We start from the raw sequence: 23,973 nt of genomic DNA on the forward strand, positions 1-23,973 counted from the left end.
TTTTTTCTTCTTTCTTTCACGCCTGGTGGGCGGTGCCACCCGATCACAAGGGCTGGCAAGGCTTTCGGAGCCTGGGGAGCTGGGGAGCGGACACCCGCACAAAGGGGCCAGGCGGCCCGGTCCGGTTTTTTTTCTTCTTCTTTCACAAGCCTGGTGGGCGGTGCCACCCGATCACAAGGGCTGGCAAGGCTTTCGGAGCCTGGGGAGCGGACACCCGCACAAAGGGTGGCCAGGCGGCCCGGTCCGGGTTTTTTCTTCTTTGTTTCACTGCCTGGTGGGCGGTGCCACCCGATCACAAGGGCTGGCAAGGCTTTCGGAGCCTGGGGAGCGGACACCCGCACAAAGGGTGGCCAGGCGGCCCGGTCCGGGTTTTTTTTTCTTTCTTTCACAGCCTGGTGGGCGGTTGCCACCCGATCACAAGGGCTGGCAAGGCTTTCGGAGCCTGGGGAGAACGGACACCCGCACAAAGGGTGGCCAGGCGGCCCGGTCCGGGTTTTTCTTTTTTTTCTTTTTCACGCCTGGTGGGCGGTGCCACCCGATCACAAGGGCTGGCAAGGCTTTCGGAGCTGGGGAGCGGACACCCGCACAAAGGGTGGCCAGGCGGCCCGGTCCGGGTTTTTTCTTCTTTTTCACGCCTGGTGGGCGGTGCCACCCGATCACAAGGGCTGGCAAGGCTTTCGGAGCCTGGGGAGCGGACACCCGCACAAAGGGTGGCCAGGCGGCCCGGTCCGGGTTTATTCTTCTTTGTTTCACGCCTGGTGGGCGGTGCCACCCGATCACAAGGGCTGGCAAGGCTTTCGGAGCCTGGGGAGCGGACACCCGCACAAAGGGTGGCCAGGCGGCCCGGTCCGGGTTTTTCTTCTTTGTTTCAGACGCCTGGTGGGCGGTGCCACCCGATCACAAGGGCTGGCAAGGCTTTCGGAGCCTGGGGAGCGACACCCGCACAAAGGGTGGCCAGGCGGCCCGGTCCGGGTTTTTTCTTCTTTCTTTCACTGCCTGGTGGGCGGTGCCACCCGATCACAAGGGCTGGCAAGGCTTTCGGAGCCTGGGGAGCGGACACCCGCACAAAGGGTGGCCAGGCGGCCCGGTCCGGGTTTTTTCTTCTTTCTTTCACAGCCTGGTGGGCGGTGCCACCGATCACAAGGGCTGGCAAGGCTTTCGGAGCCTGGGGAGCGGACACCCGCACAAAGGGTGGCCAGGCGGCCCGGTCCGGGTTTTTTCTTCTTTCTTTCACTGCCTGGTGGGCGGTGCCACCCGATCACAAGGGCTGGCAAGGCTTTCGGAGCCTGGGGAGCGGACACCCGCACAAAGGGTGGCCAGGCGGCCCGGTCCGGGTTTTTTCTTCTTTGTTTCACTGCCTGGTGGGCGGTGCCACCCGATCACAAGGGCTGGCAAGGCTTTCGGAGCCTGGGGAGCGGACACCCGCACAAAGGGTGGCCAGGCGGCCCGGTCCGGGTTTTTTCTTCTTTCTTTCAGCCTGGTGGGCGGTGCCACCGATCACAAGGGCTGCAAGGCTTTCGGAGCCTGGGGAGCGAACACCCGCACAAAGGGTGGCCAGGCGGCCCGGTCCGGGTTTTTTCTTCTGTCTCACGCCTGGTGGGCGGTGCCACCCGATCACAAGGGCTGGCAAGGCTTTCGGAGCCTGGGGAGCGGACACCCGCACAAAGGGTGGCCAGGCGGCCCGGTCCGGTTTTTGTTCTTTGTTTCACGCCTGGTGGGCGGTGCCACCCGATCACAAGGGCTGGCAAGGCTTTCGGAGCCTGGGGAGCGGACACCCGCACAAAGGGTGGCCAGGCGGCCCGGTCCGGGTTTTTTCTTCTTTCTTTCAACGCCTGGTGGGCGGTGCCACCGATCACAAGGGCTGGCAAGCTTTCGGAGCCTGGGGAGCGGACACCCGCACAAAGGGTGGCCAGGCGGCCCGGTCCGGGTTTTTTCTTCTTTTTTCACGCCTGGTGGGCGGTGCCACCCGATCACAAGGGCTGGCAAGGCTTTCGGAGCCTGGGGAGCGGACACCCGCACAAAGGGTGGCCAGGCGGCCCGGTCCGGGTTTTTCTTCTTTGTTTCACTGCCTGGTGGGCGGTGCCACCCGATCACAAGTGCTGGCAAGGCTTTCGGAGCCTGGGGAGCGGACACCCGCACAAAGGGTGGCCAGGCGGCCCGGTCCGGGTTTTTTCTTCTTTCTTTCACACGCCTGGTGGGCGGTGCCACCCGATCACAAGGGCTGGCAAGGCTTTCGGAGCCTGGGGAGCGACACCCGCACAAAGGGTGGCCAGGCGGCCCGGTCCGGGTTTTTTCTTTTTTTCACGCCTGGGGGCGGTGCCACCCGATCACAAGGGCTGGCAAGGCTTTCGGAGCCTGGGAGCGGACACCCGCACAAAGGTGGCCAGGCGGCCCGGTCCGGGTTTTTCTTCTCTGTTTCAGACGCCTGGTGGGCGGTGCCACCCGATCACAAGGGCTGGCAAGGCTTTCGGAGCCTGGGAGCGGACACCCGCACAAAGGGTGGCCAGGCGGCCCGGTCCGGGTTTTTTCTTCTTTGTTTCACACGCCTGGTGGGCGGTGCCACCCGATCACAAGGGCTGGCAAGGCTTTCGGAGCCTGGGGAGCGGACACCCGCACAAAGGGTGGCCAGGCGGCCCGGTCCGGGTTTTTTCTTTTTTCTTCTTTCTTCACAGCCTGGTGGGCGGTGCCACCGATCACAAGGGCTGGCAAGGCTTTCGGAGCCTGGGGAGGACACCCGCACAAAGGGTGGCCAGGCGGCCCGGTCCGGGTTTTTTCTTTCTTTCACACGCCTGGTGGGCGGTGCCACCCGATCACAAGGGCTGGCAAGGCTTTCGGAGCCTGGGGAGCGGACACCCGCACAAAGGGTGGCCAGGCGGCCCGTCCGGGTTTTTTCTTCTTTCTTTCACGCCTGGTGGGCGGTGCCATCCGATCACAAGGGCTGGCAAGGCTTTCGGAGCCTGGGGAGCGGACACCCGCACAAAGGGTGGCCAGGCGGCCCGGTCCGGGTTTTTTCTTCTTTGTTTCAGACGCCTGGTGGGCGGTGCCATCCGATCACAAGGGCTGGCAAGGCTTTCGGAGCCTGGGGAGCGGACACCCGCACAAAGGGTGGCCAGGCGGCCCGGTCCGGGTTTTTCTTCTTTGTTTCACGCCTGGTGGGCGGTGCATCGATCACAAGGGCTGGCAAGGCTTTCGGAGCCTGGGAGCGGACACCCGCACAAAGGGTGGCCAGGCGGCCCGGTCCGGGTTTTTTCTTCTTTTTTTCAGATGGTGGGCGGTGCCACCCGATCACAAGGGCTGGCAAGGCTTTCGGAGCCTGGGGAGCGGACACCCGCACAAAGGGTGGCCAGGCGGCCCGGTCCGGGTTTTTTCTTCTTTGTTTCAGACGCCTGGTGGGCGGTGCCACCCGATCACAAGGGCTGGCAAGGCTTTCGGAGCCTGGGAGCGGACACCCGCACAAAGGGTGGCAGGCGGCCCGGTCCGGTTTTTTCTTCTTTCTTTCAAGCCTGGTGGGCGGTGCCACCCGATCACAAGGGCTGGCAAGGCTTTCGGAGCCTGGGGAGCGGACACCCGCACAAAGGGTGGCCAGGCGGCCCGGTCCGGGTTTTTTCTTCTTTGTTTCAGACGCCTGGGGGGCGGTGCCACCCGATCACAAGGGCTGGCAAGGCTCTCGGAGCCTGGGAGCGACACCCGCACAAAGGGTGGCCAGGCGGCCCGGTCCGGATTTTTTCTTTTTTTCTTCTTTCTTCAACAAGCCTGGTGGGCGGTGTCAACCGATCACAAGGGCTGGCAAGGCTTTCGGAGCCTGGGGAGCGGACACCCGCACAAAGGGTGGCCAGGCGGCCCGGTCCGGGTTTTTTCTTCTTTCTTTCACACGCCTGGTGGGCGGTGCCACCCGATCACAAGGGCTGGCAAGGCTTTCGGAGCCTGGGAGTGGACACCCGCACAAAGGGTGGCCAGGCGGCCCGGTCGGGTTTTTTCTTCTTTCTTTCAGATGCCTGGTGGGCGGTGCCACCCGATCACAAGGGCTGGCAAGGCTTTCGGAGCCTGGGGAGCGGACACCCGCACAAAGGGTGGCCAGGCGGCCCGGTCCGGGTTTTTTCTTCTTTGTTTCAGACGCCTGGTGGGCGGTGCCACCCGATCACAAGGGCTGGCAAGGCTTTCGGAGCCTGGGGAGCGGACACCCGCACAAAGGGTGGCCAGGCGGCCCGGTCCGGGTTTTTTCTTCTTTGTTTCAGACGCCTGGTGGGCGGTGCCATCCGATCACAAGGGCTGGCAAGGCTTTCGGAGCCTGGGGAGCGGGACACCCGCACAAAGGGTGCCAGGCAGCCCGGTCCGGATTTTTTCTTTTTTCTTCTTTCTTTCACAAGCCTGGGGGCGGTGTCACCCGATCACAAGGGCTGGCAAGGCTTTCGGAGCCTGGGGAGTGGACACCGTACAAAGGGTGGCAGGCTGCCCGGTCCGGGTTTTTTCTTCTTTCTTTTCACACGCCTGGTGGGCGGTGCCACCCAATCACAAGGCTGGCAAGGCTTTCGGAGCCTGGGGAGCGGACAACCCGCACAAAGGGTGGCAGGCGCCCGGTCCGGGTTTTTTCTTCTTTGTTTCAGACGCCTGGTGGGCGGTGCCAGCCGATCACAAGGGCTGGCAAGGCTTTCGGAGCCTGGGGAGCGACACCCGCACAAAGGGTTGCCAGGCGGCCCGGTCCGGGTTTTTTTCTTCTTTGTTTCAGACGCCTGGTGGGCGGGTGCCACCCGATCACAAGGGCTGGCAAGGCTTTCGGAGCTTGGGGAGCGGACACCCGCACAAAGGGTGGCCAGGCGGCCCGGTCCGGGTTTTTTCTTCTTTCTTTCACACGCCTGGTGGGCGGTGCCACCCGATCACAAGGGCTGGCAAGGCTTTCAGAGCCTGGAGAGCGGACACCCGCACAAACTGACGCATCTGAGGGCCGCATTTCGAGCAGCCTTTGAATTGGGACAGACTTCGGCGCGCCGCTGTGACGTAATCGGCCTTAAAATGCACCCTTTAAGGCTGCAGACCCTGAATTGGGATACAGCCTTCAAGACATGTTGAGGAGCTAATTTAGCCATTCAAATCACCTGTGTTGGATCAAGGACACATCTAAAACCTGCAGGACACCGGCTCTCGAGGCCTGGAGTTGCCCACCCCTGCTTTATATGATTTCTTCTACACAGTTTTTATTTTTTAAACTGCATACATGAACATGACAACACCCAGAAAGAAAGCAAAAGCCAGTGCTTAACTCAATTAACAAATTCCTCTCACACGGCCAGCTTAAAGAGCTCAGTGAAACAGGCGTATGCTAAGAAGTAAAGAGCAAACTGATATTTCCATCCAGAACTGCTAGCTCATTTAAAAGTGGGGACCAATCCTGTGAACATTTCGGTTAAACGTTGGGCGGCGAAGACAGAACGCAAGATGCCAAAGATGAAGAAGGTGATGAGAGGAAGTGAGAAAAAGGAAGAGTGGTGGGTTAAGAAAGGAAACCAAAATAGTGAATTATAATTGTGTAATCTGTCAAAGTGCTGCTTGTTATGTTAACTTCACAATCTTTCTGCTGTGTAAATGCAAGACACACACATGACACAGACTCACACACCGTGCTCTGGTTTCATGTTTATTACTTTCAATGTACAATGTAAATTTCCCAGGCATTGCTCCAGCAGCGTGCCAGCTGCTCACAATATTGCTCCTCTTGGTTCCGACACCCTCTCCAGCTTCTCCTGGTGCTGCCCCTTCAACCATCCACGGTCACCTCTCCCTCTGCAGCTGAGCCACAACACACACCTCCCTGCCACACTGCCAACCTCGACAGTGACTCCAAAAGTGGCACGAAGGGATGAACAACCACTCTTCTATAAAATATTCCCTCATTTGGTGTTTTGGACATGATGACGGACAGTGCTGGGTAAGATCTGAGATCCATGAAAGCCATAAAACACAACAGATCAGTAAATCCTGCAGTAATGTCCTATGGTCTGTCATCTTGAGTGAGACCAGTCCCAGAACCTTACAGTTTTTTCTGAATGCTTAAACCCTAACTGTGATTCTTATAGCACAATTCCTAAAACTATTAACACTTATAGCAAAACCACTCACTGAGTTTGCAAAACTAAAAGCACAAACACTGCTTTGCACTCAGTTTGCAATTTTGTAACACACACTTTGCAAAACTGTAGGCACAACTCACTGCTTACACTCAATTACCAAATTTCCAACACACTCCTAGCAAAATTATACACATGTATGGCTATCATTAACACTATTTTGCCAACTGTCTGGCACACTTTCACATGTGAAAACTGTTTTAGATAATTAGTCCACTTTGCAATCAGCCTAAGCACTATAAACAGGCCACAGGTAAGCTGTCTATGTGGAGTACAATGGAAGGAGCAGTAAGAGTGAGAAGAGTGAGAATCAGAGGAGGCCGAGGGAGAGGACGTGGAGGTGAAGAAGTTGGAGGAAGAGGACGTGGAGGTGAAGAAGCAAGAGGGTTAGAGGAAGTTAGAGGAAGAGGACAAAGAGGAGCAAGAAGAGGACGAGGAGGGGAAAGAGGAAGGGTAAGAAGAGTAAGAAACAGAATAACTGATGACATCAGGGCTACAATAGTGGACCATGTCATCAACCATGGGATGACCCTGAGGGAAGCTGGCCAACGGGTTCAGCCTAAACTGAGCCGCTACACTGTGGCAAGCATCATTAGGACATTTCGAAATGAGAATCGGTAAGTACTTTGTAGCACTGCCATACTCTAATGAGAAACACAACAGTACCATACATGCAAAAATACTGAAATTGTTACTTTACAGAATTGCTAGACGTCCAGATGTTGGGGGCAGAGGCAGAATGTTCAATTGACATCTGTACACAGAGAAAGCAAAAGCCAGATGTGTTTTGTATTCATACCATCAGTGTGCAGTTGGCGCATTGTGTGCTTAGTAGATGATGGCTTGTGTGTACTGTTTGATACGAAAACACCATTTTTACGAAGGTGTGAAGAGTTAATCTAGCTGTGTTCGCTTTTGCAAGAGAACTACAATGTTTTGATAATTGGGTGACAGGTTTTCTTATTTGTGTGTAGAGTTTTGCAAAAATAGCCAATAGTTACAAAAAATGTGCTTAAGCAATCAGAAAAAACTGTAAAAGACCCAAAGCAGCTGCCCATTAATGAGGGCACATTAACGACATTGCTTTTGGCTGTTTTCACCAATGTCTTGTTCTGCTGGCTGAGGCCACCTACAACACACCAGGGCCAGTGCTGCTGGCCGAGGCTAACTACACCACACCAGGCCCTGTGCTGGTTCCTGAGGCCATCTTCAAAAATCCAGGGCCTGTGCTGCTGGATAAATGCTAAACTGAGTCTTTGGGTTAGGGTATTAGGCAAGCATGCAGGTAGGGTTATAGGATTGTGTTCGTAACTTCAGGTACTGGCCACCTCATCACTTGATTCCATAAATTGACACATTGTGCTGTGGGCAGCAGCTTACGGCCATACCACCCTGAGCACGCCTGACCTCGTCTGATCTCGGAAGCTAAGCAGGGCTGGGCTTGGTTAGTACTTGGATGGGAGACTGCCTGGGAATACCTGGTGCTGTAAGCCTTTCATTTTCATGTCATTGAACTGCTTTTGATCCAGAGAAGGGGTGTATTAAAAGACCCAAAGCAGCTGCCCATTAATGAGGGCACATTAACGACATTGCTTTTGGCTGTTTTCACCAATGTCTTGTTCTGCTGGCTGAGGCCACCTACAACACACCAGGGCCAGTGCTGCTGGCCGAGGCTAACTACACCACACCAGGCCCTGTGCTGGTTCCTGAGGCCATCTTCAAAAATCCAGGGCCTGTGCTGCTGGATAAATGCTAAACTGAGTCTTTGGGTTAGGGTATTAGGCAAGCATGCAGGTAGGGTTATAGGATTGTGTTCGTAACTTCAGGTACTGGCCACCTCATCACTTGATTCCATAAATTGACACATTGTGCTGTGGGCAGCAGCTTACGGCCATACCACCCTGAGCACGCCTGACCTCGTCTGATCTCGGAAGCTAAGCAGGGCTGGGCTTGGTTAGTACTTGGATGGGAGACTGCCTGGGAATACCTGGTGCTGTAAGCCTTTCATTTTCATGTCATTGAACTGCTTTTGATCCAGAGAAGGGGTGTATTAAAAGACCCAAAGCAGCTGCCCATTAATGAGGGCACATTAACGACATTGCTTTTGGCTGTTTTCACCAATGTCTTGTTCTGCTGGCTGAGGCCACCTACAACACACCAGGGCCAGTGCTGCTGGCCGAGGCTAACTACACCACATCAGGCCCTGTGCTGGTTCCTGAGGCCATCTTCAAAAATCCAGGGCCTGTGCTGCTGGATAAATGCTAAACTGAGTCTTTGGGTTAGGGTATTAGGCAAGCATGCAGGTAGGGTTATAGGATTGTGTTCGTAACTTCAGGTACTGGCCACCTCATCGCTTGATTCCATAAATTGACACATTGTGCTGTGGGCAGCAGCTTACGGCCATACCACCCTGAGCACGCCTGACCTCGTCTGATCTCGGAAGCTAAGCAGGGCTGGGCTTGGTTAGTACTTGGATGGGAGACTGCCTGGGAATACCTGGTGCTGTAAGCCTTTCATTTTCATGTCATTGAACTGCTTTTGATCCAGAGAAGGGGTGTATTAAAAGACCCAAAGCAGCTGCCCATTAATGAGGGCACATTAACGACATTGCTTTTGGCTGTTTTCACCAATGTCTTGTTCTGCTGGCTGAGGCCACCTAAAACACACCAGGGCCAGTGCTGCTGGCCGAGGCTAACTACACCACACCAGGCCCTGTGCTGGTTCCTGAGGCCATCTTCAAAAATCCAGGGCCTGTGCTGCTGGATAAATGCTAAACTGAGTCTTTGGGTTAGGGTATTAGGCAAGCATGCAGGTAGGGTTATAGGATTGTGTTCGTAACTTCAGGTACTGGCCACCTCATCGCTTGATTCCATAAATTGACACATTGTGCTGTGGGCAGCAGCTTACGGCCATACCACCCTGAGCACGCCTGACCTCGTCTGATCTCGGAAGCTAAGCAGGGCTGGGCTTGGTTAGTACTTGGATGGGAGACTGCCTGGGAATACCTGGTGCTGTAAGCCTTTCATTTTCATGTCATTGAACTGCTTTTGATCCAGAGAAGGGGTGTATTAAAAGACCCAAAGCAGCTGCCCATTAATGAGGGCACATTAACGACATTGCTTTTGGCTGTTTTCACCAATGTCTTGTTCTGCTGGCTGAGGCCACCTACAACACACCAGGGCCAGTGCTGCTGGCCGAGGCTAACTACACCACACCAGGCCCTGTGCTGGTTCCTGAGGCCATCTTCAAAAATCCAGGGCCTGTGCTGCTGGATAAATGCTAAACTGAGTCTTTGGGTTAGGGTATTAGGCAAGCATGCAGGTACGGTTATAGGATTGTGTTCGTAACTTCAGGTACTGGCCACCTCATCACTTGATTCCATAAATTGACACATTGTGCTGTGGGCAGCAGCTTACGGCCATACCACCCTGAGCACGCCTGACCTCGTCTGATCTCGGAAGCTAAGCAGGGCTGGGCTTGGTTAGTACTTGGATGGGAGACTGCCTGGGAATACCTGGTGCTGTAAGCCTTTCATTTTCATGTCATTGAACTGCTTTTGATCCAGAGAAGGGGTGTATTAAAAGACCCAAAGCAGCTGCCCATTAATGAGGGCACATTAACGACATTGCTTTTGGCTGTTTTCACCAATGTCTTGTTCTGCTGGCTGAGGCCACCTACAACACACCAGGGCCAGTGCTGCTGGCCGAGGCTAACTACACCACACCAGGCCCTGTGCTGGTTCCTGAGGCCATCTTCAAAAATCCAGGGCCTGTGCTGCTGGATAAATGCTAAACTGAGTCTTTGGGTTAGGGTATTAGGCAAGCATGCAGGTAGGGTTATAGGATTGTGTTCGTAACTTCAGGTACTGGCCACCTCATCACTTGATTCCATAAATTGACACATTGTGCTGTGGGCAGCAGCTTACGGCCATACCACCCTGAGCACGCCTGACCTCGTCTGATCTCGGAAGCTAAGCAGGGCTGGGCTTGGTTAGTACTTGGATGGGAGACTGCCTGGGAATACCTGGTGCTGTAAGCCTTTCATTTTCATGTCATTGAACTGCTTTTGATCCAGAGAAGGGGTGTATTAAAAGACCCAAAGCAGCTGCCCATTAATGAGGGCACATTAACGACATTGCTTTTGGCTGTTTTCACCAATGTCTTGTTCTGCTGGCTGAGGCCACCTACAACACACCAGGGCCAGTGCTGCTGGCCGAGGCTAACTACACCACACCAGGCCCTGTGCTGGTTCCTGAGGCCATCTTCAAAAATCCAGGGCCTGTGCTGCTGGATAAATGCTAAACTGAGTCTTTGGGTTAGGGTATTAGGCAAGCATGCAGGTAGGGTTATAGGATTGTGTTCGTAACTTCAGGTACTGGCCACCTCATCACTTGATTCCATAAATTGACACATTGTGCTGTGGGCAGCAGCTTACGGCCATACCACCCTGAGCACGCCTGACCTCGTCTGATCTCGGAAGCTAAGCAGGGCTGGGCTTGGTTAGTACTTGGATGGGAGACTGCCTGGGAATACCTGGTGCTGTAAGCCTTTCATTTTCATGTCAGTGAACTGCTTTTGATCCAGAGAAGGGGTGTATTAAAAGACCCAAAGCAGCTGCCCATTAATGAGGGCACATTAACGACATTGCTTTTGGCTGTTTTCACCAATGTCTTGTTCTGCTGGCTGAGGCCACCTACAACACACCAGGGCCAGTGCTGCTGGCCGAGGCTAACTACACCACACCAGGCCCTGTGCTGGTTCCTGAGGCCATCTTCAAAAATCCAGGGCCTGTGCTGCTGGATAAATGCTAAACTGAGTCTTTGGGTTAGGGTATTAGGCAAGCATGCAGGTAGGGTTATAGGATTGTGTTCGTAACTTCAGGTACTGGCCACCTCATCACTTGATTCCATAAATTGACACATTGTGCTGTGGGCAGCAGCTTACGGCCATACCACCCTGAGCACGCCTGACCTCGTCTGATCTCGGAAGCTAAGCAGGGCTGGGCTTGGTTAGTACTTGGATGGGAGACTGCCTGGGAATACCTGGTGCTGTAAGCCTTTCATTTTCATGTCATTGAACTGCTTTTGATCCAGAGAAGGGGTGTATTAAAAGACCCAAAGCAGCTGCCCATTAATGAGGGCACATTAACGACATTGCTTTTGGCTGTTTTCACCAATGTCTTGTTCTGCTGGCTGAGGCCACCTACAACACACCAGGGCCAGTGCTGCTGGCCGAGGCTAACTACACCACACCAGGCCCTGTGCTGGTTCCTCAGGCCATCTTCAAAAATCCAGGGCCTGTGCTGCTGGATAAATGCTAAACTGAGTCTTTGGGTTAGGGTATTAGGCAAGCATGCAGGTAGGGTTATAGGATTGTGTTCGTAACTTCAGGTACTGGCCACCTCATCACTTGATTCCATAAATTGACACATTGTGCTGTGGGCAGCAGCTTACGGCCATACCACCCTGAGCACGCCTGACCTCGTCTGATCTCGGAAGCTAAGCAGGGCTGGGCTTGGTTAGTACTTGGATGGGAGACTGCCTGGGAATACCTGGTGCTGTAAGCCTTTCATTTTCATGTCATTGAACTGCTTTTGATCCAGAGAAGGGGTGTATTAAAAGACCCAAAGCAGCTGCCCATTAATGAGGGCACATTAACGACATTGCTTTTGGCTGTTTTCACCAATGTCTTGTTCTGCTGGCTGAGGCCACCTACAACACACCAGGGCCAGTGCTGCTGGCCGAGGCTAACTACACCACACCAGGCCCTGTGCTGGTTCCTGAGGCCATCTTCAAAAATCCAGGGCCTGTGCTGCTGGATAAATGCTAAACTGAGTCTTTGGGTTAGGGTATTAGGCAAGCATGCAGGTAGGGTTATAGGATTGTGTTCGTAACTTCAGGTACTGGCCACCTCATCACTTGATTCCATAAATTGACACATTGTGCTATGGGCAGCAGCTTACGGCCATACCACCCTGAGCACGCCTGACCTCGTCTGATCTCGGAAGCTAAGCAGGGCTGGGCTTGGTTAGTACTTGGATGGGAGACTGCCTGGGAATACCTGGTGCTGTAAGCCTTTCATTTTCATGTCATTGAACTGCTTTTGATCCAGAGAAGGGGTGTATTAAAAGACCCAAAGCAGCTGCCCATTAATGAGGGCACATTAACGACATTGCTTTTGGCTGTTTTCACCAATGTCTTGTTCTGCTGGCTGAGGCCACCTACAACACAGCAGGGCCAGTGCTGCTGGCCGAGGCTAACTACACCACACCAGGCCCTGTGCTGGTTCCTGAGGCCATCTTCAAAAATCCAGGGCCTGTGCTGCTGGATAAATGCTAAACTGAGTCTTTGGGTTAGGGTATTAGGCAAGCATGCAGGTAGGGTTATAGGATTGTGTTCGTAACTTCAGGTACTGGCCACCTCATCACTTGATTCCATAAATTGACACATTGTGCTGTGGGCAGCAGCTTACGGCCATACCACCCTGAGCACGCCTGACCTCGTCTGATCTCGGAAGCTAAGCAGGGCTGGGCTTGGTTAGTACTTGGATGGGAGACTGCCTGGGAATACCTGGTGCTGTAAGCCTTTCATTTTCATGTCATTGAACTGCTTTTGATCCAGAGAAGGGGTGTATTAAAAGACCCAAAGCAGCTGCCCATTAATGAGGGCACATTAACGACATTGCTTTTGGCTGTTTTCACCAATGTCTTGTTCTGCTGGCTGAGGCCACCTACAACACACCAGGGCCAGTGCTGCTGGCCGAGGCTAACTACACCACACCAGGCCCTGTGCTGGTTCCTGAGGCCATCTTCAAAAATCCAGGGCCTGTGCTGCTGGATAAATGCTAAACTGAGTCTTTGGGTTAGGGTATTAGGCAAGCATGCAGGTAGGGTTATAGGATTGTGTTCGTAACTTCAGGTACTGGCCACCTCATCACTTGATTCCATAAATTGACACATTGTGCTGTGGGCAGCAGCTTACGGCCATACCACCCTGAGCACGCCTGACCTCGTCTGATCTCGGAAGCTAAGCAGGGCTGGGCTTGGTTAGTACTTGGATGGGAGACTGCCTGGGAATACCTGGTGCTGTAAGCCTTTCATTTTCATGTCATTGAACTGCTTTTGATCCAGAGAAGGGGTGTATTAAAAGACCCAAAGCAGCTGCCCATTAATGAGGGCACATTAACGACATTGCTTTTGGCTGTTTTCACCAATGTCTTGTTCTGCTGGCTGAGGCCACCTACAACACACCAGGGCCAGTGCTGCTGGCCGAGGCTAACTACACCACACCAGGCCCTGTGCTGGTTCCTGAGGCCATCTTCAAAAATCCAGGGCCTGTGCTGCTGGATAAATGCTAAACTGAGTCTTTGGGTTAGGGTATTAGGCAAGCATGCAGGTAGGGTTATAGGATTGTGTTCGTAACTTCAGGTACTGGCCACCTCATCACTTGATTCCATAAATTGACACATTGTGCTGTGGGCAGCAGCTTACGGCCATACCACCCTGAGCACGCCTGACCTCGTCTGATCTCGGAAGCTAAGCAGGGCTGGGCTTGGTTAGTACTTGGATGGGAGACTGCCTGGGAATACCTGGTGCTGTAAGCCTTTCATTTTCATGTCATTGAACTGCTTTTGATCCAGAGAAGGGGTGTATTAAAAGACCCAAAGCAGCTGCCCATTAATGAGGGCACATTAACGACATTGCTTTTGGCTGTTTTCACCAATGTCTTGTTCTGCTGGCTGAGGCCACCTACAACACACCAGGGCCAGTGCTGGTGGCTGAGGCTAACTACACCACACCAGGCCCTGTGCTGGTTCCTGAGGCCATCTTCAAAAATCCAGGGCCTGTGCTGCTGGATAAATGCTAAACTGAGTCTTTGGGTTAGGGTATTAGGCAAGCATGCAGGTAGGGTTATAGGATTGTGTTCGTAACTTCAGGTACTGGCCACCTCATCACTTGATTCCATAAATTGACACATTGTGCTGTGGGCAGCAGCTTACGGCCATACCACCCTGAGCACGCCTGACCTCGTCTGATCTCGGAAGCTAAGCAGGGCTGGGCTTGGTTAGTACTTGGATGGGAGACTGCCTGGGAATACCTGGTGCTGTAAGCCTTTCATTTTCATGTCATTGAACTGCTTTTGATCCAGAGAAGGGGTGTATTAAAAGACCCAAAGCAGCTGCCCATTAATGAGGGCACATTAACGACATTGCTTTTGGCTGTTTTCACCAATGTCTTGTTCTGCTGGCTGAGGCCACCTACAACACACCAGGGCCAGTGCTGCTGGCCGAGGCTAACTACACCACACCAGGCCCTGTGCTGGTTCCTGAGGCCATCTTCAAAAATCCAGGGCCTGTGCTGCTGGATAAATGCTAAACTGAGTCTTTGGGTTAGGGTATTAGGCAAGCATGCAGGTAGGGTTATAGGATTGTGTTCGTAACTTCAGGTACTGGCCACCTCATCACTTGATTCCATAAATTGACACATTGTGCTGTGGGCAGCAGCTTACGGCCATACCACCCTGAGCACGCCTGACCTCGTCTGATCTCGGAACCTAAGCAGGGCCGGGCTTGGTTAGTACTTGGATGGGAGACTGCCTGGGAATACCTGGTGCTGTAAGCCTTTCATTTTCATGTCATTGAACTGCTTTTGATCCAGAGAAGGGGTGTATTAAAAGACCCAAAGCAGCTGCCCATTAATGAGGGCACATTAACGACATTGCTTTTGGCTGTTTTCACCAATGTCTTGTTCTGCTGGCTGAGGCCACCTACAACACACCAGGGCCAGTGCTGCTGGCCGAGGCTAACTACACCACACCAGGCCCTGTGCTGGTTCCTGAGGCCATCTTCAAAAATCCAGGGCCTGTGCTGCTGGATAAATGCTAAACTGAGTCTTTGGGTTAGGGTATTAGGCAAGCATGCAGGTAGGGTTATAGGATTGTGTTCGTAACTTCAGGTACTGGCCACCTCATCACTTGATTCCATAAATTGACACATTGTGCTGTGGGCAGCAGCTTACGGCCATACCACCCTGAGCACGCCTGACCTCGTCTGATCTCGGAAGCTAAGCAGGGCTGGGCTTGGTTAGTACTTGGATGGGAGACTGCCTGGGAATACCTGGTGCTGTAAGCCTTTCATTTTCATGTCATTGAACTGCTTTTGATCCAGAGAAGGGGTGTATTAAAAGACCCAAAGCAGCTGCCCATTAATGAGGGCACATTAACGACATTGCTTTTGGCTGTTTTCACCAATGTCTTGTTCTGCTGGCTGAGGCCACCTACAACACACCAGGGCCAGTGCTGCTGGCCAAGGCTAACTACACCACACCAGGCCCTGTGCTGGTTCCTGAGGCCATCTTCAAAAATCCAGGGCCTGTGCTGCTGAATAAATGCTAAACTGAGTCTTTGGGTTAGGGTATTAGTCAAGCATGCAGGTAGGGTTATAGGATTGTGTTCGTAACTTCAGGTACTGGCCACCTCATCACTTGATTCCATAAATTGACACATTGTGCTGTGGGCAGCAGCTTACGGCCATACCACCCTGAGCACGCCTGACCTCGCCTGATCTCGGAAGCTAAGCAGGGCTGGGCTTGGTTAGTACTTGGATGGGAGACTGCCTGGGAATACCTGGTGCTGTAAGCCTTTCATTTTCATGTCATTGAACTGCTTTTGATCCAGAGAAGGGGTGTATTAAAAGACCCAAAGCAGCTGCCCATTAATGAGGGCACATTAACGACATTGCTTTTGGCTGTTTTCACCAATGTCTTGTTCTGCTGGCTGAGGCCACCTACAACACACCAGGGCCAGTGCTGCTGGCCGAGGCTAACTACACCACACCAGGCCCTGTGCTGGTTCCTGAGGCCATCTTCAAAAATCCAGGGCCTGTGCTGCTGGATAAATGCTAAACTGAGTCTTTGGGTTAGGGTATTAGGCAAGCATGCAGGTAGGGTTATAGGATTGTGTTCGTAACTTCAGGTACTGGCCACCTCATCACTTGATTCCATAAATTGACACATTGTGTTGTGGGCAGCAGCTTACGGCCATACCACCCTGAGCACGCCTGACCTCGTCTGATCTCGGACGCTAAGCAGGGCTGGGCTTGGTTAGTACTTGGATGGGAGACTGCCTTGGAATACCTGGTGCTGTAAGCCTTTAATTTTCATGTCATTGAACTGCTTTTGATCCAGAGAAGGGGTGTATTAAAAGACCCAAAGCAGCTGCCCATTAATGAGGGCACATTAACGACATTGCTTTTGGCTGTTTTCACCAATGTCTCGTTCTGTTGGCTGAGGCCACCTACAACACACCAGGGCCAGTGCTGCTGGGCGAGGCTAACTACACCACACCAGGCCCTGTGCTGGTTCCTGAGGCCATCTTCAAACATCCAGGGCCTGTGCTGCTGGATAAATGCTAAACTGAGTCTTTGGGTTAGGGTATTAGGCAAGCATGCAGGTAGGGTTATAGGATTTTGTTCGTAACTTCAGGTACTGGCCACCTCATCACTTGATTCCATAAATTGACACATTGTGCTTTACCTAGCAGCTTACGGCCATACCACCCTGAGCACGCCTGACCTCGTCTGATCTCGGAAGCTAAGCAGGGCTAGGCTTGGTTAGTACTTGGATGGGAGACTGCCTGGGAATACCTGGTGCTGTAAGCCTTTCATTTTCATGTCATTGAACTGCTTTTGATCCAGAGAAGGGGTGTATTAAAAGACCCAAAGCAGCTGCCCATTAATGAGGGCACATTAACGACATTGCTTTTGGCTGTTTTCACCAATGTCTTGTTCTGCTGGCTGAGGCCACCTACAACACACCAGGGCCAGTGCTGCTGGCCGAGGCTAACTACACCACACCAGGCACTGTGCTGGTTCCTGAGGCCATCTTCAAAAATCCAGGGCCTGTGCTGCTGGATAAATGCTAAACTGAGTCTTTGGGTTAGGGTATTAGGCAAGCATGCAGGTAGGGTTATAGGATTGTGTTCGTAACTTCAGGTACTGGCCACCTCATCGCTTGATTCCATAAATTGACACATTGTGCTGTGGGCAGCAGCTTACGGCCATACCACCCTGAGCACGCCTGACCTCGTCTGATCTCGGAAGCTAAGCAGAGTTGGGCTTGGTTAGTACTTGGATGGGAGACTGCCTGGGAGTACCTGGTGCTATAAGCCTTTCATATCATTGAACTGCTTTTGATCCAGAGAAGGGGTGTATTAAAAGACCCAAAGCAGCTGCCCATTAATGAGGGCACATTAACGACATTGCTTTTGGCTGTTTTCACCAATGTCTTGTTCTTCTAGCTGAGGCCACCTACAACACACCAGGGCCAGTGCTGCTGGCCGAGGCTAACTACACCACACCAGGCCCTGTGCTGGTTCCTGAGGCCATCTTCAAAAATCCAGGGCCTGTGCTGCTGGATAAATGCTAAACTGAGTCTTTGGGTTCGGGTATTAGGCAAGCATGCAGGTAGGGTTATAGGATTGTGTTCGTAACTTCAGGTACTGGCCACCTCATCGCTTGATTCCATAAATTGACACATTGTGCTGTGGGCAGCAGCTTACGGCCATACCACCCTCAGCACGCCTGACCTCGTCTGATCTTGGAAGCTAAGCAGGGCTGGGCTTGGTTAGTACTTGGATGGGAGACTGCCTGGGAATACCTGGTGCTGTAAGCCTTTAATTTTCATGTCATTGAACTGCTTTTGATCCAGAGAAGCGGTGTATTAAAAGACCCAAAGCAGCTGCCCATTAATGAGGGCACATTAACGACATTGCTTTTGGCTGTTTTCACCAATGTCTTGTTCTGCTGGCTGAGGCCACCTACAACACACCAGGGCCAGTGCTGCTGGCCGAGGCTAACTACACCACACCAGGCCCTGTGCTGGTTCCTGAGGCCATCTTCAAAAATCCAGGGCCTGTGCTGCTGGATAAATGCTAAACTGAGTCTTTGGGTTAGGGTATTAGGCAAGCATGCAGGTAGGGTTATAGGATTGTGTTCGTAACTTCAGGTACTGGCCACCTCATCACTTGATTCCATAAATTGGCACATTGTGCTGTGGGCAGAAGCTTACGGCCATACCACCCTGAGCACGCCTGACCTCGTCTGATCTCGGAAGCTAAGCAGGGTTGGGCTTGGTTAGTACTTGGATGAAGACTGCCTGGGAATACCTGGTGCTGTAAGCCTTTCCTTTTCATGTCATTGAACTGCTTTTGATCCAGAGAAGGGGTGTATTAAAAGACCCAAAGCAGCTGCCCATTAATGAGGGCACATTAACGACATTGCTTTTGGCTGTTTTCACCAATGTCTTGTTCTGCTGGCTGAGGCCACCTACAACACAGCCAGGGCCAGTGCTGCTGGCCGAGGCTAACTACACCACACCAGGCCCTGTGCTGGTTCCTCAGGCCATCTTCAAAAATCCAGGGCCTGTGCTGCTGGATAAATGCTAAATTGAGTCTTTGGGTTAGGGTATTAGGCAAGCATTCAGGTAGGGTTATAGGATTGTGTTTGTAACTTCAGGTACTGGCCACCTCATCACTTGATTCCATAAATTGACACATTGTGCTGTACCTAGCAGCTTACGGCCATACCACCCTGAGCACGCCTGACCTCGTCTGATCTCGGAAGCTAAGCAGCGCTGGGCTTGGTTAGTACTTGGATGGGAGACTGCCTGGGAATACCTGGTGCTGTAAGCCTTTAATTTTCATGTCATTGAACTGCTTTTGATCCAGAGAAGGGGTATATTAAAAGACCCAAAGCAGCTGCCCATTAATGAGGGCACATTAACGACATTGCTTTTGGCTGTTTTCACCAATGTCTTGTTCTGCTGGCTGAGGCCACCTACAACACACCAGGGCCAGTGCTGCTGGCCGAGGCTAACTACACCACACCAGGCCCTGTGCTGGTTCCTGAGGCCATCTTCAAAAATCCAGGGCCTGTGCTGCTGGATAAATGCTAAACTGAGTCTTTGGGTTAGGGTATTAGGCAAGCATGCAGGTAGGGTTATAGGATTGTGTTCGTAACTTCAGGTACTGGCCACCTCATCAGCTTGATTCCATAAATTGACACATTGTGCTGGAGAGCAGCAGCTTACGGCCATACCACCCTGAGCACGCCTGACCTCGTCTGATCTCGGAAGCTAAGCAGAGTTGGGCTTGGTTAGTACTTGGATGGGAGACTGCCTGGGAGTACCTGGTGCTATAAGCCTTTCATATCATTGAACTGCTTTTGATCCAGAGAAGGGGTGTATTAAAAGACCCAAAGCAGCTGCCCATTAATGAGGGCACATTAACGACATTGCTTTTGGCTGTTTTCACCAATGTCTTATTCTGCTGGCTGAGGCCACCTACAACACACAGGGCCAGTGCTGCTGGCCGAGGCTAACTACACCACACCAGGCCCTGTGCTGGTTCCTGAGGCCATCTTCAAAAATCCAGGGCCTGTGCTGCTGGATAAATGCTAAACTGAGTCTTTGGGTTAGGGTATTAGGCAAGCATGCAGGTAGGGTTATAGGATTGTGTTCGTAACTTCAGGTACTGGCCACCTCATCACTTGATTCCATAAATTGGCACATTGTGCTGTGGGCAGCAGCTTACGGCCATACCACCCTGAGCACGCCTGACCTCGTCTGATATCGGAAGTTAAGCAGGGCTGGGCTTGGTTAGTACTTGGATGGGAGACTGCCTGGGAATACCTGGTGCTGTAAGCCTTTCATTTTCATGTCATTGAACTGCTTTTGATCCAGAGAAGGGGTGTATTAAAAGACCCAAAGCAGCTGCCCATTAATGAGGGCACATTAACGACATTGCTTTTGGCTGTTTTCACCAATGTCTTGTTCTGCTGGCTGAGGCCACCTACAACACACCAGGGCCAGTGCAAATGGCCGAGGCTAACTACACCACACCAGGCCCTGTGCTGGTTCCTGAGGCCATCTTCAAAAATCCAGGGCCTGTGCTGCTGGATAAATGCTAAACTGAGTCTTTGGGTTAGGGTATTAGGCAAGCATGCAGGTAGGGTTATAGGATTGTGTTGGTAACTTCAGGTACTGGCCACCTCATCACTTGATTCCATAAATTGACACATTGTGCTGTGGGCAGCAGCTTACGGCCATACCACCCTGAGCACGCCTGACCTCGTCTGATCTCGGAAGCTAAGCAGGGCTGGGCTTGTTTAGTACTTGGATGGGAGACTGCCTGGGAATACCTGGTGCTGTAAGCCTTTCATTTTCATGTAAGTGAACTGCTTATGATCCAGAGAAGGGGTCTGTTACAGTTTTTTCTGAATGCTTAAACCCTAACTGTGATTCTTATAGCACAATTCCTAAAACTATTAACACTTATAGCAAAACCACTCACTGAGTTTGCAAAACTAAAAGCACAAACACTGCTTTGCACTCAGTTTGCAATTTTGTAACACACACTTTGCAAAACTGTAGGCACAACTCACTGCTTACACTCAATTACCAAATTTCCAACACACTCCTAGCAAAATTATACACATGTATGGCTATCATTAACACTATTTTGCCAACTGTCTGGCACACTTTCACATGTGAAAACTGTTTTAGATAATTAGTCCACTTTGCAATCAGCCTAAGCACTATAAACAGGCCACAGGTAAGCTGTCTATGTGGAGTACAATGGAAGGAGCAGTAAGAGTGAGAAGAGTGAGAATCAGAGGAGGCCGAGGGAGAGGACGTGGAGGTGAAGAAGTTGGAGGAAGAGGACGTGGAGGTGAAGAAGCAAGAGGGTTAGAGGAAGTTAGAGGAAGAGAACAAAGAGGAGCAAGAAGAGGACGAGGAGGGGAAAGAGGAAGGGTAAGAAGAGTAAGAAACAGAATAACTGATGACATCAGGGCTACAATAGTGGACCATGTCATCAACCATGGGATGACCCTGAGGGAAGCTGGCCAACGGGTTCAGCCTAAACTGAGCCGCTACACTGTGGCAAGCATCATTAGGACATTTCGAAATGAGAATCGGTAAGTACTTTGTAGCACTGCCATACTCTAATGAGAAACACAACAGTACCATACATGCAAAAATACTGAAATTGTTACTTTACAGAATTGCTAGACGTCCAGATGTTGGGGGCAGAGGCAGAATGTTCAATTGACATCTGTACACAGAGAAAGCAAAAGCCAGATGTGTTTTGTATTCATACCATCAGTGTGCAGTTGGCGCATTGTGTGCTTAGTAGATGATGGCTTGTGTGTACTGTTTGATACGAAAACACCATTTTTACGAAGGTGTGAAGAGTTAATCTAGCTGTGTTCGCTTTTGCAAGAGAACTACAATGTTTTGATAATTGGGTGACAGGTTTTCTTATTTGTGTGTAGAGTTTTGCAAAAATAGCCAATAGTTACAAAAAATGTGCTTAAGCAATCAGAAAAAACTGTAAAAGACCCAAAGCAGCTGCCCATTAATGAGGGCACATTAAGGACATTGCTTTCGGCTGTTTTCACCAATGTCTTGTTCTGCTGGCTGAGGCCACCTACAACACACCAGGGCCAGTGCTGATGGCCGAGGCTAACTACACCACACCAGGCCCTGTGCTGGTTCCTGAGGCCATCTTCAAAAATCCAGGGCCTGTGCTGCTAGATAAATGCTAAACTGAGTCTTTGGGTTAGGGTATTAGGCAAGCATGCAGGTAGGGTTATAGGATTGTGGTCGTAACTTCAGGTACTGGCCACCTCATCACTTGATTCCATAAATTGACACATTGTGCTGTGGGCAGTAGCTTACGGCCATACCACCCTGAGCACGCCTGACCTCGTCTGATCTCGCAAGCTAAGCAGGCCTGGGCTTGGTTAGTACTTGGATGGGAGACTGCCTGGGAATACCTGGTGCTGTAAGCCTTTAATTTTCATGTCATTGAACTGCTTTTGATCCAGAGAAGGGGTGTATTAAAAGACCCAAAGCAGCTGCCCATTAATGAGGGCACATTAACGACATTGCTTTTGGCTGTTTTCACCAATGTCTTGTTCTGCTGGCTGAGGCCACCTACAACACACCAGGGCCAGTGCTGCTGGCCGAGGCTAACTACACCACACCAGGCCCTGTGCTGGTTCCTGAGGCCATCTTCAAAAATCCAGGGCCTGTTCTGCTGAATAAATGCTAAACTGAGTCTTTGGGTTAGGGTATTAGGCAAGCATGCAGGTAGGGTTATAGGATTGTGTTCGTAACTTCAGGTACTGGCCACCTCATCACTTGATTCCATAAATTGACACATTGTGCTGTGGACAGCAGCTTACGGCCATACCACCCTGAGCACGCCTGACCTCGTCTGATCTCGGAAGCTAAGCAGGCCTGGGCTTGGTTAGTACTTGGATGGGAGACTGCCTGGGAATACCTGGTGCTGTAAGCCTTTCATTTTCATGTCATTGAACTGCTTTTGATCCAGCGAAGGGGTGTATTAAAAGACCCAAAGCAGCTGCCCATTAATGAGGGCACATTAACGACATTGCTTTTGCCTGTTTTCACCAATGTCTTGTTGTGCTGGCTGAGGCCACCTACAACACACCAGGGCCAGTGCTGCTGGCCGAGGCTAACTACACCACACCAGGCCCTGTGCTGGTTCCTGAGGCCATCTTCAAAAATCCAGGGCCTGTTCTGCTGAATAAATGCTAAACTGAGTCTTTGGGTTAGGGTATTAGGCAAGCATGCAGGTAGGGTTATAGGATTGTGTTCGTAACTTCAGGTACTGGCCACCTCATCACTTGATTCCATAAATTGACACATTGTGCTGTGGACAGCAGCTTACGGCCATACCACCCTGAGCACGCCTGACCTCGTCTGATCTCGGAAGCTAAGCAGGCCTGGGCTTGGTTAGTACTTGGATGGGAGACTGCCTGGGAATACCTGGTGCTGTAAGCCTTTAATTTTCATGTCATTGAACTGCTTTTGATCCAGCGAAGGGGTGTATTAAAAGACCCAAAGCAGCTGCCCATTAATGAGGGCACATTAACGACATTGCTTTTGCCTGTTTTCACCAATGTCTTGTTGTGCTGGCTGAGGCCACCTACAACACACCAGGGCCAGTGCTGCTGGCCGAGGCTAACTACACCACACCAGGCCCTGTGCTGGTTCCTGAGGCCATCTTCAAAAATCCAGGGCCTGTGCTGCTGGATAAATGCTAAACTGAGTGTGAAAAGATTTTACCTTATTACCTTTATGTTTAAGCTTATTTAAATTGCACAGTAATGCCTGTACATAGCGTGTCAGCAAATTCTTCAGCTGCAACAAAGTGATCACATGAGGAAGTTGCTCAAGTTTAGACAACACCCACGTGTATTGTTCTAACCCACTACAAGATCGTTAATCAACTTGTCCATCTTCGTCTTGCAAGCTTGCATCCTGTGCAGCCTCTATGCAAGCAGCAGATAAGAAGTTGTTTTTTTCCTAACTTGTACTCCACCCATGAGTGTTACGTGAGAGGACAGTATATAATAAACTCTGAGCGAAAGCCTGGCGCGCTTTGCCTACACTTTCTGTAGTTGACGGAAGGTGTCAGGTAATCGTCCATGTGCATGAATTAACTCTGGGCCCGTGATTCTTTGCTTTTCTGAGGTTTTTCTCCTAACATTTCTTGGTCCTTCGAGCCGGATTTGGAAAAAGCAACTCTATTGTTGTGACTCCAAACAAGAGATCTACCTGTATCCTATCGCCGTCGGGGGGCCGTACCGCAGACTGTCGACAGCCTCCTCAAGGAAGGAGCGAAAGCCCTGGAACGTAAAAAAAAATTCGGGTCCAGGCCGGTTAAGCGGTCCACGACGCTGGGTTCCAGTGTAAGACCTCAAACATAGATGGAAAGATCTTGGAAAGGTAAAAGAATCCACTCAATCACACTCGCGTAAAACAGAAA

The 23,973-nt window shown here is 51.7% G+C and overlaps 15 non-coding genes and 14 pseudogenes across 15 annotated transcripts; all 29 read left to right on the forward strand.

Annotated features, from left to right (window-relative positions):
* The first annotated feature begins 7,496 nt into the window (after positions 1–7,496).
* On the forward strand, positions 7,497–7,615 carry LOC146523436 (5S ribosomal RNA). Its single transcript, XR_014873524.1, has one exon. It is a non-coding gene; the product is annotated as a 5S ribosomal RNA (ribosomal RNA).
* Positions 7,616–8,005: 390 nt separating this feature from the next.
* On the forward strand, positions 8,006–8,124 carry LOC146523437 (5S ribosomal RNA). Its single transcript, XR_014873525.1, has one exon. It is a non-coding gene; the product is annotated as a 5S ribosomal RNA (ribosomal RNA).
* Positions 8,125–8,514: 390 nt separating this feature from the next.
* LOC146523438 (5S ribosomal RNA) lies at positions 8,515–8,633 on the forward strand. Its single transcript, XR_014873527.1, has one exon. It is a non-coding gene; the product is annotated as a 5S ribosomal RNA (ribosomal RNA).
* Positions 8,634–9,023: 390 nt separating this feature from the next.
* On the forward strand, positions 9,024–9,142 carry LOC146523439 (5S ribosomal RNA). Its single transcript, XR_014873528.1, has one exon. It is a non-coding gene; the product is annotated as a 5S ribosomal RNA (ribosomal RNA).
* Positions 9,143–9,532: 390 nt separating this feature from the next.
* LOC146523440 (5S ribosomal RNA) lies at positions 9,533–9,651 on the forward strand. Its single transcript, XR_014873529.1, has one exon. It is a non-coding gene; the product is annotated as a 5S ribosomal RNA (ribosomal RNA).
* Positions 9,652–10,041: 390 nt separating this feature from the next.
* Positions 10,042–10,160, forward strand: LOC146523441 (5S ribosomal RNA). Its single transcript, XR_014873530.1, has one exon. It is a non-coding gene; the product is annotated as a 5S ribosomal RNA (ribosomal RNA).
* Positions 10,161–10,550: 390 nt separating this feature from the next.
* LOC146523442 (5S ribosomal RNA) lies at positions 10,551–10,669 on the forward strand. The gene has a single exon (XR_014873531.1). It is a non-coding gene; the product is annotated as a 5S ribosomal RNA (ribosomal RNA).
* Positions 10,670–11,059: 390 nt separating this feature from the next.
* LOC146523443 (5S ribosomal RNA) lies at positions 11,060–11,178 on the forward strand. The gene has a single exon (XR_014873532.1). It is a non-coding gene; the product is annotated as a 5S ribosomal RNA (ribosomal RNA).
* Positions 11,179–11,568: 390 nt separating this feature from the next.
* On the forward strand, positions 11,569–11,687 carry LOC146523444 (5S ribosomal RNA). The gene has a single exon (XR_014873533.1). It is a non-coding gene; the product is annotated as a 5S ribosomal RNA (ribosomal RNA).
* Positions 11,688–12,077: 390 nt separating this feature from the next.
* On the forward strand, positions 12,078–12,196 carry LOC146523445 (5S ribosomal RNA). The gene has a single exon (XR_014873534.1). It is a non-coding gene; the product is annotated as a 5S ribosomal RNA (ribosomal RNA).
* Positions 12,197–12,586: 390 nt separating this feature from the next.
* Positions 12,587–12,705, forward strand: LOC146523446 (5S ribosomal RNA). The gene has a single exon (XR_014873535.1). It is a non-coding gene; the product is annotated as a 5S ribosomal RNA (ribosomal RNA).
* A 390-nt stretch (positions 12,706–13,095) lies between these two features.
* On the forward strand, positions 13,096–13,214 carry LOC146523447 (5S ribosomal RNA). Its single transcript, XR_014873536.1, has one exon. It is a non-coding gene; the product is annotated as a 5S ribosomal RNA (ribosomal RNA).
* Positions 13,215–13,604: 390 nt separating this feature from the next.
* Positions 13,605–13,723, forward strand: LOC146523448 (5S ribosomal RNA). The gene has a single exon (XR_014873538.1). It is a non-coding gene; the product is annotated as a 5S ribosomal RNA (ribosomal RNA).
* Positions 13,724–14,113: 390 nt separating this feature from the next.
* Positions 14,114–14,232, forward strand: LOC146523449 (5S ribosomal RNA). The gene has a single exon (XR_014873539.1). It is a non-coding gene; the product is annotated as a 5S ribosomal RNA (ribosomal RNA).
* Positions 14,233–14,622: 390 nt separating this feature from the next.
* LOC146523450 (5S ribosomal RNA) lies at positions 14,623–14,741 on the forward strand (annotated as a pseudogene).
* Positions 14,742–15,131: 390 nt separating this feature from the next.
* On the forward strand, positions 15,132–15,250 carry LOC146523451 (5S ribosomal RNA). The gene has a single exon (XR_014873540.1). It is a non-coding gene; the product is annotated as a 5S ribosomal RNA (ribosomal RNA).
* A 390-nt stretch (positions 15,251–15,640) lies between these two features.
* On the forward strand, positions 15,641–15,759 carry LOC146523452 (5S ribosomal RNA; annotated as a pseudogene).
* Positions 15,760–16,149: 390 nt separating this feature from the next.
* Positions 16,150–16,268, forward strand: LOC146523453 (5S ribosomal RNA; annotated as a pseudogene).
* Positions 16,269–16,658: 390 nt separating this feature from the next.
* Positions 16,659–16,777, forward strand: LOC146523454 (5S ribosomal RNA; annotated as a pseudogene).
* Positions 16,778–17,167: 390 nt separating this feature from the next.
* On the forward strand, positions 17,168–17,286 carry LOC146523455 (5S ribosomal RNA; annotated as a pseudogene).
* A 384-nt stretch (positions 17,287–17,670) lies between these two features.
* Positions 17,671–17,789, forward strand: LOC146523456 (5S ribosomal RNA; annotated as a pseudogene).
* Positions 17,790–18,179: 390 nt separating this feature from the next.
* Positions 18,180–18,297, forward strand: LOC146523457 (5S ribosomal RNA; annotated as a pseudogene).
* A 391-nt stretch (positions 18,298–18,688) lies between these two features.
* On the forward strand, positions 18,689–18,807 carry LOC146523458 (5S ribosomal RNA; annotated as a pseudogene).
* Positions 18,808–19,199: 392 nt separating this feature from the next.
* On the forward strand, positions 19,200–19,318 carry LOC146523459 (5S ribosomal RNA; annotated as a pseudogene).
* Positions 19,319–19,701: 383 nt separating this feature from the next.
* LOC146523460 (5S ribosomal RNA) lies at positions 19,702–19,820 on the forward strand (annotated as a pseudogene).
* Positions 19,821–20,210: 390 nt separating this feature from the next.
* On the forward strand, positions 20,211–20,329 carry LOC146523461 (5S ribosomal RNA; annotated as a pseudogene).
* Positions 20,330–21,848: 1,519 nt separating this feature from the next.
* Positions 21,849–21,967, forward strand: LOC146523462 (5S ribosomal RNA; annotated as a pseudogene).
* A 390-nt stretch (positions 21,968–22,357) lies between these two features.
* LOC146523463 (5S ribosomal RNA) lies at positions 22,358–22,476 on the forward strand (annotated as a pseudogene).
* A 390-nt stretch (positions 22,477–22,866) lies between these two features.
* LOC146523464 (5S ribosomal RNA) lies at positions 22,867–22,985 on the forward strand (annotated as a pseudogene).
* Positions 22,986–23,973: the final 988 nt, after the last annotated feature.

The sequence above is a fragment of the Neolamprologus multifasciatus genome, chromosome 3 (assembly GCF_963576455.1).
Source record: "Neolamprologus multifasciatus chromosome 3, fNeoMul1.2, whole genome shotgun sequence".
Classification (NCBI taxonomy): Eukaryota; Metazoa; Chordata; class Actinopteri; order Cichliformes; family Cichlidae; genus Neolamprologus; species Neolamprologus multifasciatus.